We start from the raw sequence: 14,418 nt of genomic DNA on the forward strand, positions 1-14,418 counted from the left end.
GGGGTTAAGCAGTATCTGTGGAGGCAGTGGGATGGTCGACATTTCAGCTTGAGACCCTGCAGCAGTCCCTCGTATCTCTGCTCCAAGAAATTGTTCCAGGAAGAGAAACTCCAAATTCAAACAGGTCTGACAAAGAATGATAGAGCCTCACTTCCAATCCAGTGCAGAACATTTGTTGTTCACAATATGGTCTCCTCTACGATGGAGAAACCAAATGCCGATAGGGTGATCGCTTTGTGGAACACCTGCACTCAGTCCACAGGGTGACCTTGATCTTTGGGTTGCCTGCCGTTTAAATTCTCTATCCCACTTCTACTCTCTCCAAAATTATTTGGTTCTTGTGTTTTATAACAAGGCCCAACATGTGCTTGAGAAACAGCAGCTCACCTTCTGTCTGGCCACATCACAGCCTTTGGACTCTGTATCAGATTCAATAGCTTCAGGTAACTTGCTTTCCCTGTTTGTATTAGAACCGACCAGCCCCGCTGTAGTTTGTACATCCGTAATATAGCCTCCGTTTTTCTCTCTCCACAAGTGCAAGCTGAATTTCTGGGAATCTCCTGCAGCTCTGCATTTCATAGCTTTTAACCTCCTTTCTCTCCTTCCCTCTCTGCCTTCATTAATCTATCAACCAGATAATTTCATCTAAACCCTGTCCCCGTGGCAACCCTGACCTCACCCTATTAGAGATATTCCCATTGTCCTATCAATCCCAACCCCTCCCCTCCTCCCGAAACTATCTATGACTTAAAACCACCTTGGTTTTCTCTTTCCCTGTTCTGATGAAGACTCTTTGATCTGAAGCATTAACTCGATTTCTCTTATCACCTTTTTATTATCATCATCATCATTATTAAATATTTCGATACACACGCCATTCAAAACAATGTTGTATTCAGTGGCAGTACATTTTATCAGGCTCACAGCCCAGTTTGTAACCCAGGCACATGAATATCATTCACAGAGAGCCAGGGTGCCTAACAGATGTATGGTGGGGCCTTGGAACTCACCTCTGGCCTACACAGGGGTGGAGAGGGAGATGAGCAGCGACTGGATCGCTGCAGAAAAGCTGCTGACTTTAAGGTGGCAGGCTGACTGGGTGCAGGTGGGCTGGGAATTTTTCCTCCCGTTTCCTTCTCTTCCCCAAGGCTTTAACTTGTGTGGAACAATCGATAGCCTGTCGCAAATCCACAAACTCTTTGACTGAATCTGGGAGTGCCCTCTAATTGATAAAGGTCTGGATCCTACCAGCCCCAGCTTGGTTGCTGCTACAGAACACCTGAAGTCAGGTTAGTCTGCTGTACCACAGCCTTGAACAACTCAGAGTTGATGCTCAAAATAATTAGAGAAGAAAAATCAATATTCCTTGTGTAATTTGTTAGTTGATACACCTGAGACAGACAATAACTCACCCAGTGTTATGCACAGGGAGTAAATCCACACCTGCAACCCCTCTAAATAATTTGTGAGAGCTGATGAATATTTGAAGCCATTAGTTTGGGTTCAGCTTTGCCGATGCTGCTCTGTGAATTGAATGTGTTAACCACTCTATCGCCCACCCCTGCAGCAGAATGTTTCCATTGTTGGACCTCCTGCATCAGTGATGAGAGTGGACAAGAGTGCAAAGCAAAGCAGAGGGCAAACTCGCGCGTCAAGGGAACACACATTCTATCCCAAATTTCAGATCTCGCTGGAATTTATCAGGTAAGCCCTCCTTCAACTCGTGCCAGCTTCTTTGATGATTTGGTGAGAGCCAGTGGCCAGGGTGACAGTGATTGGGCAGCCCAGAGAGTTGCTGGTCAGTGTCACACTCCTGGTGTCAGTCAGAGCATTAGCTGTCTGAGTGACAGCTCTCTCCTGGTATCTCCCAGCTGGTTGCAACAGAAAAGTGTATGTGTCGGTATTGGGTGAGCTGCTTTCAATGGCCACAAGCAACTCAATTACTTAGACTCAGACATGAAGAACTGTGTTACTATCACCTGGTGCTTGTGCAAGAGAACTCCAAAAATGTAAGGTGTCAGAATCATAACCAGAAAATACTGGAACATCTTGCGGAAAGAAAAATTGTCAACATTTCATATTTGTAACCCGTCATCTGAACCAGAAGGGTCACAGCCCTGAAACATTGACTGTTCTCTCTTCACAAACGCTGCCTGACCTGCTGAGTATTTCCAGCATTTTCTGCTTTTCTTTCAGATTTCCATCATCTGCGGGTTTTTTTTTGATTTTCATTTAAGGTGTCAGAATTTTTTCTGTTGTGGCGTTTGTGAGAACAGTGTTGGAAGGATGGAACGGGTGGAGGTGAGGAGGGAGGCACATCAGAAGCTGCTGGCTGTTGCTTCCCGAGCAGATGGCATGTGAAGCAAGCACTCGGAATTAGTTCACGGTTAAAGCAACAGGATGTTTAATTTGATGGTTGACCCGGATAAGTACCAGCTGCCTGGAGGTGACTGGATTTAATTGCAGATGCATAAAAAATTTGGAGATACCAATAAACAATCTGTTTGAAAGATAGAAGCCATTCCCAAGGGAATGGTAAGATTACAGAGTGTGGTAATGTGCTGCACTGTTACTCTATCAGCTCATTGCTTGGGCTGTATTGTTCACTTACTGATGAAAGAGTTGAGCTATTCATTATAAGATTTGAGACAAAAAAGGTAAAGGCAGGAGGTTTCTTTCTGTGGGCTCATGTTATTGTGTAGCCAGGGTAACGCTCTTTGGCATTCAGAACCCAATGTTGGCTCCTGTGTATTTCTTTTTGTGCTGTTGTTGGAGTTTTTTTAACCTGTCTCTGCTGTGAAGGTGGAGATTGTCCTTGTAAGAAGGAGAAGAAACAGCCCATTGTAGTGGCCCAGGATGTAGAGAATTAGAGTGCATTAGTGAGGCTTAAACTGTTCTATTGGATGGTGAGCCAACACTCGGGTCAGCTGGCATCAGTACTTCAAAAGCTCCTGTCTACAAATTACTGTGCAGAACTGAGGTCTTGGGTCAACGACGCCACTTAAAAATGAACGGATGCTTTACATGTCTGTCTCCTTGAGTACTGATCAAACAAAATATTTTATGAAACACCGACAGTATTTCAACAGAATTTAGGGTACTTAAAAATCCCCAGTCATTGCTGGCAATTGATTAGCCATTCCTGGGTGAACTGGGAAGGTGGAAATGGGTCTGAAAGATTTGACTGGCCACATGACAAGGCAGACAAGGTTGTGTGAGAAATCGGCATCTCAATCTGGGCAAGCGATAACTAACCTGTACACTTACAGTTAATACAAATGCTACATGATGCCACAGACAAATTTGACTCCAAGTCACATGAGAAAGGAGAACATGTTGCCAGAAGGTTGACCAAAAGAATACATTTTCAGGAAAATCTGTTCAGGTTGCTAAAGGTAAGGCTGCCTATGATAGAATGTGGAAATTGGGGGCGTTCAAACACTGGAATGCAGAGAGCTCAGGGTTTTCAATGAACTGTAGGGAGAAAGGAGGAAAAGTAAGGATTGGCTGACATGCATGGTTCAATGTGGCAGGGTTACTTGACCTTGCATTCCAGGATCTAAGATGGCCTTGTGTGCCTCCATGGTTAATATGTCAACCCTCAAACATCCCTCTGCTGAGAGCGCGGAATGAATGCTCAGGAACCTGGAGCTGACCCGTGACATCCCACTTACACCTCTGGCTACTCCACCTTGTGATTGAAGTGTCACATGTACCATGTAAGGCAGTGAAGGAACCCTGGGAATTTCAAAATGGTGGGGCATAGCTGCAGCCACTTCCCTCCACAAAGTGCACAGCACTCTTGGCTGTAGCCCATTCCACCTGATCTGGTTCTCAGCAAAGAGATCTCCTTTCCTGAATTGTGCTCCTATTTTCTCCATTGCTGCCATTACTCTTTATGCACCCAGTCTCTGCCTTTTCTCACCACACCCAATCCCTGCCCCACTCCCCTCTCTTCCTTGTACTGTTGGCTCCATCAGGGCCCACCTGCCTCTCACCTGAATGCTGAAGACAGAGTCACCTGAAACACTGAGGATTTGTTTGCAAAAATATTGTTTGTATCCCTTTGAAGTTGGAAAATAGAGGAACGATCCGATGCCATGAAGATGGAAGAGGGTGGATATGGAGAAACTATTTCCTTTGGGTAATTCCAGGATAGGTGGATAATTTTACACTTTGAGGTGGGTCATTCAGATGAACGTGGAAACCAGTTTTTTTCAGACAAAGGTTGGCGGAAATTAGAATTCACTTCACGGGGGCTCTGGGTCTTATCGCTCAACCACAGCTCTGGTGGCCGAGTCTGGTAGATTTGGATATTGGTTGGGATATCATGAGAAAGAGCAAAAGTGGATCAATGGATGTGCCTTAAGGGCTGAATGGCCTCCTTCTGGTCTTATGTTTCTAGTCAGCTTGTCTGCATACCTGAGCTTACTTAAGTTTGCTGATGTTGTAATTTACAGTAAGATGGATTCCCACTTCAGCTCAGACCTGGCATCGTCATTCAGAATACGGACCTGTTGCTCTTAGCTACGTTATGTTGACTCCTCCAGTTGAGATGAAATGGAATGAGGGAAGTTGAGGAGTAATGAGTTAATAGTACCCAGGAGTGTTTATTGGAATCTCCCAGACTCTTAAAGGAGATAAGACTCATCTCCTCTGACAAACACTAAACCGGATCAAGCAAAATGTGTAATTACACTGAGTGAGCTTCACTCCAAATAATGTTAAGATAAGATATCTTTATTAGTCACATGTACATTGAAACACACAGCGAAATACATCTTTTTGCATAGTGTTCTGGGGGCAGCCTGCAAGTGTTGCCACGCCTCCGGTGCCAACATAGCATGCCCACAACTTCCTAACTCGTACGTCTTTGAAACGTGGGTGGAAACCAGAGCACCCGGAGGAAACCCACGCAGACACGGGGAGAACGTACTAACTCCTTACAGACAGTGGCCGGAATTGAACCCAGGTCGCTGGCACTGTAAAGCGTTACGCTAACCGCTACACGGGTAGGTTTGTAAATTACAGTTGTATTTAATAACTCTAACCCTAAAGGATAGGATTGTTGGCCATGAACTTAATAGGACAAGGCTTCAATGAGACCCTACTTCAGCCCTGGAGTACTTTTAGTGATTCTGTATTGAAGACCGTCCATTGTGTCCCTGATCCAAGATAATCTTAACCTCTTCATAACTCTATCTGCAACTTCCCCAAATCTGCACTGGCTCCATTGGTATTGGGTTCTACCTGAGTTCCAGTGAAAATGGCAGAGGATTACCAAATGGTCCAAGTGTATCACTAGGTGATACTTTAGTCAGTCAAGGGTTATCTGCTGGAAAGGTTTGCTTGGTGAGAAAAAGCGAAAAGCATTATCCTATTCCAAAGGAAACCTTACTCAGATTGTCACAGGTATGTTTAAGGCAACCTGCTGTGTTGAGTTTTTGAATTAATTTGTGTGACGATGACTTAATTTTCTTTTGACAGTATCTTCACATAACCATACAACTCCCTGGCATTTTATCAAGATAATAATTCAATTTATTACCTTGTATTTAGGGTCAGTTGCTCAGTCAGTTCTCCATCCGCAGGATGATTTAGTATCAGGCTATTCAGTAGGTAATTGGAAGTAAGGGACTGGAGAAAGTCAGCAGGGGTTTATGAAAGGGAATCATGCTTAATGTTTACTGGAGTTTTCTGAGGATGTAACTAGTGCTATGGATAAGGGGGAACCAGGTGGATGTGTGTACTTGCTCTTTTAGAGGCTTTTGATAAGGTCTCACATAAAAAAAAGCATGCAATATTAAAGTACAAGGGTTTGAGGATAAACATCCATTTTTGCTTTTGAATTATCACGTCCCATATGAATGACAATCCTTGTGACAATGTAGGTTTTCCTCAGTACTGCAATGATTACCATTCTAGTAAATATGCTCCAGTGTCCGGAGGGAGCATAAACTTACAACTCCCCTGTACGATAACAGTAGAGACTACTACTGGCTGAGTCCCAGTAAGAAGGTTTGATGTAATCATTCTCCGTAACTGCATGCAAAATTGGCTCACCTCCCTCTTGACGGTCAGTTTGTCCTTGAGTAAAGCACCAATTCCCTCCATTCATTTTCTCCCAGAATGCAATTAGAATCAGAGTCAGAATCAGAATCAGGTTTATTATCACTGACATATGACATGAAATTTGTTGTTTTGAGGCAGCAGTACAGCGCAAAGACATAAAAATCTACACGTCACTAAAATAAATAAATAATGCTGAAAATAAGGGAAAATGAGGTCGTGTTCATGGGTTCATGGATAGTTCAGAAATCCGATGGCGGAGGGGAAGAAGCTGTTCCTGAAATGTTGAGTGAGGGTCTTCAGGCTCCTGTACCTCCTCCCCAATGGTAGTAACGAGAAGAGGGCATGTCCCGGGTGGCGAGGGTCCTTAATGATGGATGCTGCAAATGTTTAATTAGATTGAATACTCACAGAAAACATTGGTGAGGATTTCTGAAACTGCATTTCCATTCACCATGTGAGTAACTGGTCTAAAAAAAAACTCCGGTGTTTGAAATCTGACTCATTCCTTTTGTGAATATGACTTGCAGAAGGATGTTTTCCAAAGAAAGATGAACCTATCAATCATTGTACAGACTTGTCTTTCTGGAACAAGTAGACACACCCATCTATTACATTCCTTTCTTACTTTCATGTAGATCTTTGTGTTTTATATTTCTGGGTAAGTAGATAATGAGCAGAATGTTCTGTGAAGAGCAAGCAGGAGCCAAGCTGAGGACGCAATGGCCTTCACTTGTCATGATTCCAATGATGTTCCATCAGCTTTCTTTGAGTTCAGGTTCATTGGGGCTGAGAACTAAAATATTTCAAATTGAGCAAAATTATTAATTGATCATAGAGTCATAGAGCTGTTCAGCACAGAAATGGGTTCTCTGGCCCACAATGTCCGTGCTGAACCTTTTATCCATCTACGCTAATTCATTTACCCACATTAGGTCCGTAGCCTTGCCCATTTTGAGTGACTGGCCAAGTGTCTCTTAAACATAGTGATTGTATCTGACTCCACCACATCCTCTGGCAGTGTGTTCCAGATGACACCCACTCGCTGTATGAAAAACTTACTCCTCGGATCCCCTTTACAACTCCTTCCTCTCATCTTAAACTGAAGCCTCTTGTTTTGATATCCATACCATGGAAATAAAGGTTCTGACTCTCTATGCCACTTATAACCTTACACACCTCTATCAGGTCACCTTCAGCCTCCTTCGCTCCAGGGAAATTAAGCCCAGCCTGTCCTATCTCTACTCACATCGAAAGTCCTCCATTCCGGCCAACATGCTGGTGAATCTCCTCTGCACTGTCTCCACTGCGACCACCTCCCTCCTATTGTGTGGTGATCAGAACTGCTCATGGTGCTCCAAGTGCAGTCCAACATAATGTCCCAATTTTTATATTCTGTGTAAGATAAGATAAGATCTTTACTAGTCACATGTACATCGGAACACACAGTGAAATACATCTTTTGCATAGTGATTTTGGGGGGCAGCCTGCAAGTGTCGCCACACTTCCGGCGCCAACCTAGCATGCCCACAACTTCCTAACCTGTACTTCTTTGGAATGTGGGAGGAAACCGGAGCACCCAGAGGAAACCCACGCAGACTCGGGGAGAACGTAAAAACTCCTTAGAGACAGTGCTGAACCCGGGTCGCTGGTGTTGTAAAGCATTATGCTAACCACTATGCTACCGTGCCTGCTGCTATGTGTCCTGACCTATGAAGGCAAGCATTCTGTATGCCTTCTTCACCGCTCTATTGACCTGTGTTGGCACTTCCAGGGAACTGTGTCCATACCTCTAGGTCTCTCTGTTTGTCAACATTCCTCAGTGCCTTACCATTTACTGTAAATGTCCTACCACCATTTGACTTCCCAAAATGCATCATCTTGCACTTGGGATTAAGTTCCAGCTGCCAACTCTCCGCCCAACTTTCCAACTGTTCTATGTCCTGCTGTAGCCTCGGATATCCTTCCTTGCTATCCAGAACACCACCAAATTTCTTTGTCATCCTCAAACTTACTGATTATACTTCCTACATTCACCTCCAAGTTGTTAATATACATCACAAACAACACAAACCGATCCCTGCGGTACACCACTGGTCCCAGACTTCCAATCAGAAAAGCATCCTTCCATCACTACCCTCTGACTTCTATCACCAAGCCAATTTTGGATCCAATTTGGTATTGGTATTGGTTTATTATTGTCACACGTACTGAGGTACAGTGAAAAACTCATCTTGCATACCGTTGGTCACCTTGGATCCCATGTGTCGTAACCATCTGGACCTGCCTGCGATGTGGGGCCTTACCAAATGCCTTACTGAAGTTCATATAGACAACACCTACTGCTTGCCTTCATCATCCTTCTTGGTTACCTCCTCAAAAACTCAATCAAATTAGTGAGACAGAATTTCCCCCACACAAAGCCTTGCTGACTATCCCAGTTCAGCCCCCACCTTTCCAAATGCACACAACTCCCGTCCCTTAGGATTTTCTCCAATAATTTCCCTACCACTGAATAAGGCTCACTGGCCTGTGGTTACCTGCCTTATCTCTGTTGCCCTTTTTAAATCAAGGAATGACGTTAGCCATCCTCTTGTCTTCTGACACCTCACCTGTGGATAAGGTAGATGCAAAAATCTCCATCTGAACTCTAGCTATCTCTTTCTTTGCTTCTGATAGCAGCCTGGGATAGATCTCATCCAGCCTTGGGAATTTATTAACCCTTATACATCCCATAACATCTAACACCTCCCCCACCTTAATACTGACCTGCTTGAGATTATCCATACGCCTTGCCCTGAACCCATTGATTTCCATATCCTTCTCCTTGGTGAATAAAGATGAGAAGTATTCATTTAGGACTTTGCCCACATCCCCTGGCTCCACACATAGATTACCCCTCTGGTCCCTAAGGAGATGCACTCTTTCTCTGGCTACCCTCCTGCTCCTAATATAGAATGTTAAGATATCTTTATTAAGATATCTTTATTAGTCACATGTACATTGAAATGCACAGTGAAATACATAGGATGTTGTGGGGGCAGCCTGCAAGTGTCACCACGCTTCTGGCGCCAACATAGTATGCCCACAACTTCCTAACTTGTATGTCTTTGGAATGTGGGAGGAAACCGGAGCACCCGGAGGAAACCCACGCAGACACAGGGAGAACATACAAACTCCTTACAGACAGTGGCTGGAATTGAGTCCAGGTCGCTGGCACTGTAATAGCATTACACTAACTGCTACATTACCGTGCCTCTCTTTAATCTTACTTGCCAAGGATATTTCATGACCCCTTTCTGCCCTCCCAATTTCTTTCTTGTTTTCTCCTACATGTTCTATCATCCTCGAGACACTCCCTCAATCCCATTTGCCAATATCTGCCACAAGGCAGATGAATAATCTTACAGAAACTTGTGTTTTTTTAATATTTTTAGGGTTAGGGAACAATATACCACTGGTCTCTTCATTACAGCATCTTGTTCACAAGGTACAATGAGGAATCCTAAACAAAAAGGCAAAATCTTGAAATTCAAGATAGATCATTTTGAAGTGAATCATGAAGCATATTTTCACATGGAATGAGGTGGGAATTTCAGAGACCTCACTACAGATGGCAAGGCTCAATAGAGCTTTTGAGAGTTTAATAGATTTTTAATATAAAAAAGGCAGAATATATTCAGCAGGTCAGGAAACATGCATGAAACATTAAATGGAGTTAACTTGTCAGCAGAACAACCTTGTTTCAGAACTGAATGTTCAGCTGTGTGTTAGGGATGGATGTGAAGGGATCTGGATCCAACAGCATATCAAATCCGTTATACCTTTCCGATAAAAAGTCAATGGTCTGAAACATTAACTCTGTTTCTCTCTCCACAGATGCTGCCTGACCTGCTGAGTGTTTCCAGCACTTTCTTATTATTTCAGATTTCCAGCATCTGTGGTTATTTTGCTTTACTGCCTGAAACCTTGGCTCTGGTTCCCTCTCCATAGATGCTGCCTGTCTTGTAGAGTATTTCTAGCATGATTTTGTTTTTGTTTCCAGAACCTGCAGCATTTTGCTTTTAAATCAGATGCACAACCTCATGAAATGGTAGGACGGATGCGAGGGCCGAAAGGCCCATTTGTGTTCTTAATGAACTGAGAGTGACACAAACATGGTGGCAACTTCAGTTACTCCAGAGAAGGCTGGTGAAATCCTTGCTGACGGTCGGAGAAGCCAGATTGTATGCTAACAATTTCCTGTTCAGTTTGTACAACGGTGTTCTTCCTAAAGATCCACCTGATGTGGATCACTCACACTTCCCCTGTGATGGCACAGTGAAAGGGCCGAGTTGTCACATCTCCACCACCAATGGATCCCCCTTCCCTCCTTCCCCTTGCTCCTTCCCACCATCTCCCAAAGTCCTTAACCAATTTTCAAACAAAACTCCAAACTGAATCTGACATGGATGGAAATCCTGAGCCTTGTGCACAGTTCGAGAAGGGAAGGAATCTGTTGGCCTTGAGACAAGTACGGTGCAGAACCAGGGACGAGGAAGGGCTGGGGATGTGGACTTCCAGTCTTTGGAACTCAGTTCAAATTTTGTTTGATAAATTGAATTCTTTCCTTGCTCAATGGTTAATAGATTTTTTTGAAGTTTGTAGTTTATGAAGCAAACTTCAATTGTTGCAATCAGCAAAATGTCAGTTCTTTAGTTTGCTTTCTATGGGCTACATTTAGTGCCGTGAACAGCCAAAGGGTTGGGCATTTTATTTGAAATGTGTTTGAGAATCTGCAAATTTGAAATGCAAATTTTTCTGTTCTCATCCTGCTCGCCTAGTTTGGCAGGTTTGATTATTGTGAATATCTTGTGTTTATGAGTTGTTTCCTGAACTGCTATTAGTTGCTTGACTTAAGCAAATAACACATTGGGAGCGATGTCAACTCCATATCCCACATCTCATGACGCAAGGTGTTAGCTTCAGCCTGTTTGAGTAGAGTCGGCAAGAATCTCGGTGAAAGAGGAAGTGGGTTACTCAAATATAACAACAGTAGCCATGCAGGAGAAGAGTACAACCAGCAACAAATGAGTACAAAGTAAACGCTAACATCTGAAGAAAGGAGTACCAGGAAGGAAATACTAAGGGTAACAGTAAATGTTTTTATAAACATATTGAAGTAATGGGATTGTGGGCCCATGTACAATATATCATACTGGACTATGATATAGTGGCTGAGGAAGAGGAAGAGATTGAATGGAAACTAAAATCAAAGAAGAGGAAATTATTTGATTCAATACAAATAAAAGTTTGTGCTGGAGAAAACACTGGGATTGATTGCAGATAAGTCTCCAGGGCCTGATGGTTTCTACTCAAATGAAAAATATTTTTTATTCAATTTTTGGAAATGGGATATTGTTGGTATTTATTACCCATTGCTAGTTGCCCTTGATAAGGGGGTGGTGAGCTGCCTTTACGACCTGTTGCAGTGTTCCCAACCATGCTATTGATTCATCCAGTTTTATCTTTTCTCAGTTGACACATAGTCTAAGGATACAACTGACTGATGCTGGATCGTTTCAGAGGGCACTTAAGGATGGGGGGGTGGGGGGTGGTGGTCTGGAGTTAACCTATAGCTGGGCTGGGCGAAGATGGCAGATTTCCTTCCATCAACTACACTGGGGAATGAGATGGTGCGGGAGGCCAGAGCCAGGACCAGGCTAGTTTACGTTTTCTTGAATCAATTGAGTTTGCGATTGAGTTTAATTTCAGAATATTTCTGACTACCAGTTTTATTACCTGGTGAAACTTGGGAAGGTGTTAATGATTTTTTTATGTTATAGCTGTTCTGTGGGAGGGGTTGTTCTGACCCCCTTCATCTCACAGGGCTTCACCATCTAGCTCAGAACACTCACCAGCAGTATAGTTACCAGTCTCGTGGTTAAACTTCTCAACTATCTGGCATCTGCATTATAAATCCAATGATAGGGTTTTAAAGGAAAAACAACAGACTACAGGTGCTGGAATCTGGAGCAACAAACAGTGTGCTGGAGGAACTCAGCAGGTTGAGCAGCATCTGTGGGAGGAAAGGAATCATCGATGTTTCGGGTCGAAACCCTGCATCGGTCCTTTCCTCCCACAGATGTCGACCTGCTGAGTTCTTCCAGCAGATTGTTCATTGGTATGGTTTTAAAGTTCACCTCAGCACTTGGCGAATTTAAATTAATCATTAAATCAATCTCGAATAAAGAAATAAGTTGGCATTTAAACTGTGACCATAAAACTACAGGATTTTTGTAGAAACATATCTGCATAATGTCCTTTGGGAAAGAAATCTGCCGCACCTACCTGTTCTGAGAGGAAGGTCAATCTGCATGTGGACAGTTAGGGGCGAACACTGGGAGGGGAGGGAGCGGGGTTGGTTTGCTAGCAGCAGGAGGCTTGGATGTTCTTCTACAGAGTACAGAGAAGGCTAAATACAGGTGGAACAATCAATTCAGAAGGGAAATATATTGTCCTTCAAAGTTGGGAGTTGGAGTATAAAAATAGGAAAGTTTTGCTAGATTTTTACTGAATTTATTGATATCACACCTTGAATACTCCATAGCTGAGGAAGGACATCTGTACATTATAAGCAGTGTAAAGCAGTTGAGATTAATTCGTGGGATAAGAGGCTTGTCTGGAATGAGATATTAAGAAGAATGTTCTTTGAAGAATGAGAGGTAGGCCTAAAATTTCTATCATAAAATATTTCTAGTGTTAAAACAACATAGGATTCACCCTAAAGCTGTCTTCAAAAGTTCCAAAAAGGTTATGAAATTCATTAGTATCAGTTCCAAAACATTGGGATCAGGATCCCTCATGTAACACAGTTCTGATTCAGGAACAGCTGGAGCTAGGGGTGGAATTTCCTGCATCAGGAGCACCTTCCCTCACAGTGCTGACCTCAAGGACCCACAGCACAGTACAATGAGCAATCTTTCAACTACTGGGCAGTATTGGCAAGGAGTGTGGGCATGCTACAGTGATGGAAGGGGTGGGGGTGGTTGGTGTGGACAGTCTTCCCTGCGGCCAGAGAAACACACATAACCTTCTGAAGAACAATACGTGCAGAAGACAGCTTGATTTTACAAGACAAACTTTGAGTATCAGACAAACCCTATCCCTGCACCGCTCCCTGTCAAAGTTAGAAACCTCGATTTAGCATCCTCACAGGCTCTCTCTGCTGGGATATGATGCACAGGACACTCTGCTGCTCACTGCCTCATTGTTAAAGAAAGCTCATCCAAAGTGGGGAACTTATTTTAGGTAAATGCGAGGTCTGATTCAGACCTGGAGAGGGCATTAGGCTGGAGTGCATGGCTCCTAAAGGAATGGCCCTTACTGACACCGCCCTGGCGCCTTCCTGCCCTGTGTGCTGCCTCTTTTGTCAGGTGTCTTTCTCCATGCTTTTAATTTCTCACTTGGTGAACATGGAAGCAGCTCTTGACTGGCAGGAATTCTTCTGGTCTCTCAGATCACTCCACTCTGAGGGGTACCTGCTGAAACCACCTGGGGTGTGGTGAAAGGGGAAACACCCATTCTCATTGAACAACACACAAAAAGCTGGAGTAAGTCATCAGGTTCACTCAACTCAATGGACGGATGAAGGGTCTCGACCCAAAAAGTCGACTGTCCATTTCCCTCCACAGATGCTGCCTGACCCATTGAGTTCCTCCAGCTTTTTGTGTGTTGTTCCAGATTCCAGCATCTGCAGAATCTCTTGTGTCTCTGCTCTCATTGGAAGCTGATGAATTCTGAGAGGACTTGGAAAGGCAGATGCTGAGAGGCTATTTCCCCTGGCTGTAGAATGTAGAACCAAGTCCACAGTGTTAGTCTGGCATACTGACCTCTACCTTGCAGGGGCCAGACTGCAACTCTTGAAAACCTCCACATTCCTACCCCTGGACCATGACCCCACCAACGAACACCAGGCTACCTGCACTATCACATATCTGATCACATCAGGAGATCTCCCTTCCACAGCCTCCAACCTGAATGTTCCCCAACCCCACACTTCCCGCTTCGATCTCTTGCCCAAGATTCACAAACAGGCCTGTCCTAGTAGGTCCATTGTTTCTGCCTGCTCTTGCCCCACTGAATTTATCTTTTCATACCTTGACTCTATCCTGTCTCTCCTTGTCCAGTCCCTTCCCCCCCTACATCCGGGATACCTTGCACACTCTCCACCATTTTGACAACTTCCGATTCCCCAGCCCCCACCTGTCCACTCCATCTATTCCTCTTAATATTTTATACACCTTTATCATGTCTCCCCTCATCCTCCTTCTCTCCAAAAAGTAAAGCCCTAGCTCCCTTAGTCTCTCC

General features: G+C 43.9%; 1 protein-coding gene across 5 annotated transcripts in view; it reads left to right on the plus strand.

Moving 5' to 3' along the window:
• Window positions 1–14,418, plus strand: part of LOC127584774 (sorbin and SH3 domain-containing protein 1) — a 345,097-nt gene that overhangs the window by 18,494 nt on the left and 312,185 nt on the right. Inside the window, exon 2 of one of the 5 annotated variants that reach the window (XM_052041715.1) lies at window positions 1,568–1,704. The exons of the other annotated variants lie outside the window; for them this stretch is intronic. The gene's annotated coding sequence lies outside the window, so the exon portion shown is untranslated. The remainder of the gene's footprint in view (window positions 1–1,567; window positions 1,705–14,418) is intronic. 5 annotated transcript variants of the gene reach the window in all.

Source organism: Pristis pectinata, chromosome 30 (assembly GCF_009764475.1).
Source record: "Pristis pectinata isolate sPriPec2 chromosome 30, sPriPec2.1.pri, whole genome shotgun sequence".
Classification (NCBI taxonomy): domain Eukaryota; kingdom Metazoa; phylum Chordata; class Chondrichthyes; order Rhinopristiformes; family Pristidae; genus Pristis; species Pristis pectinata.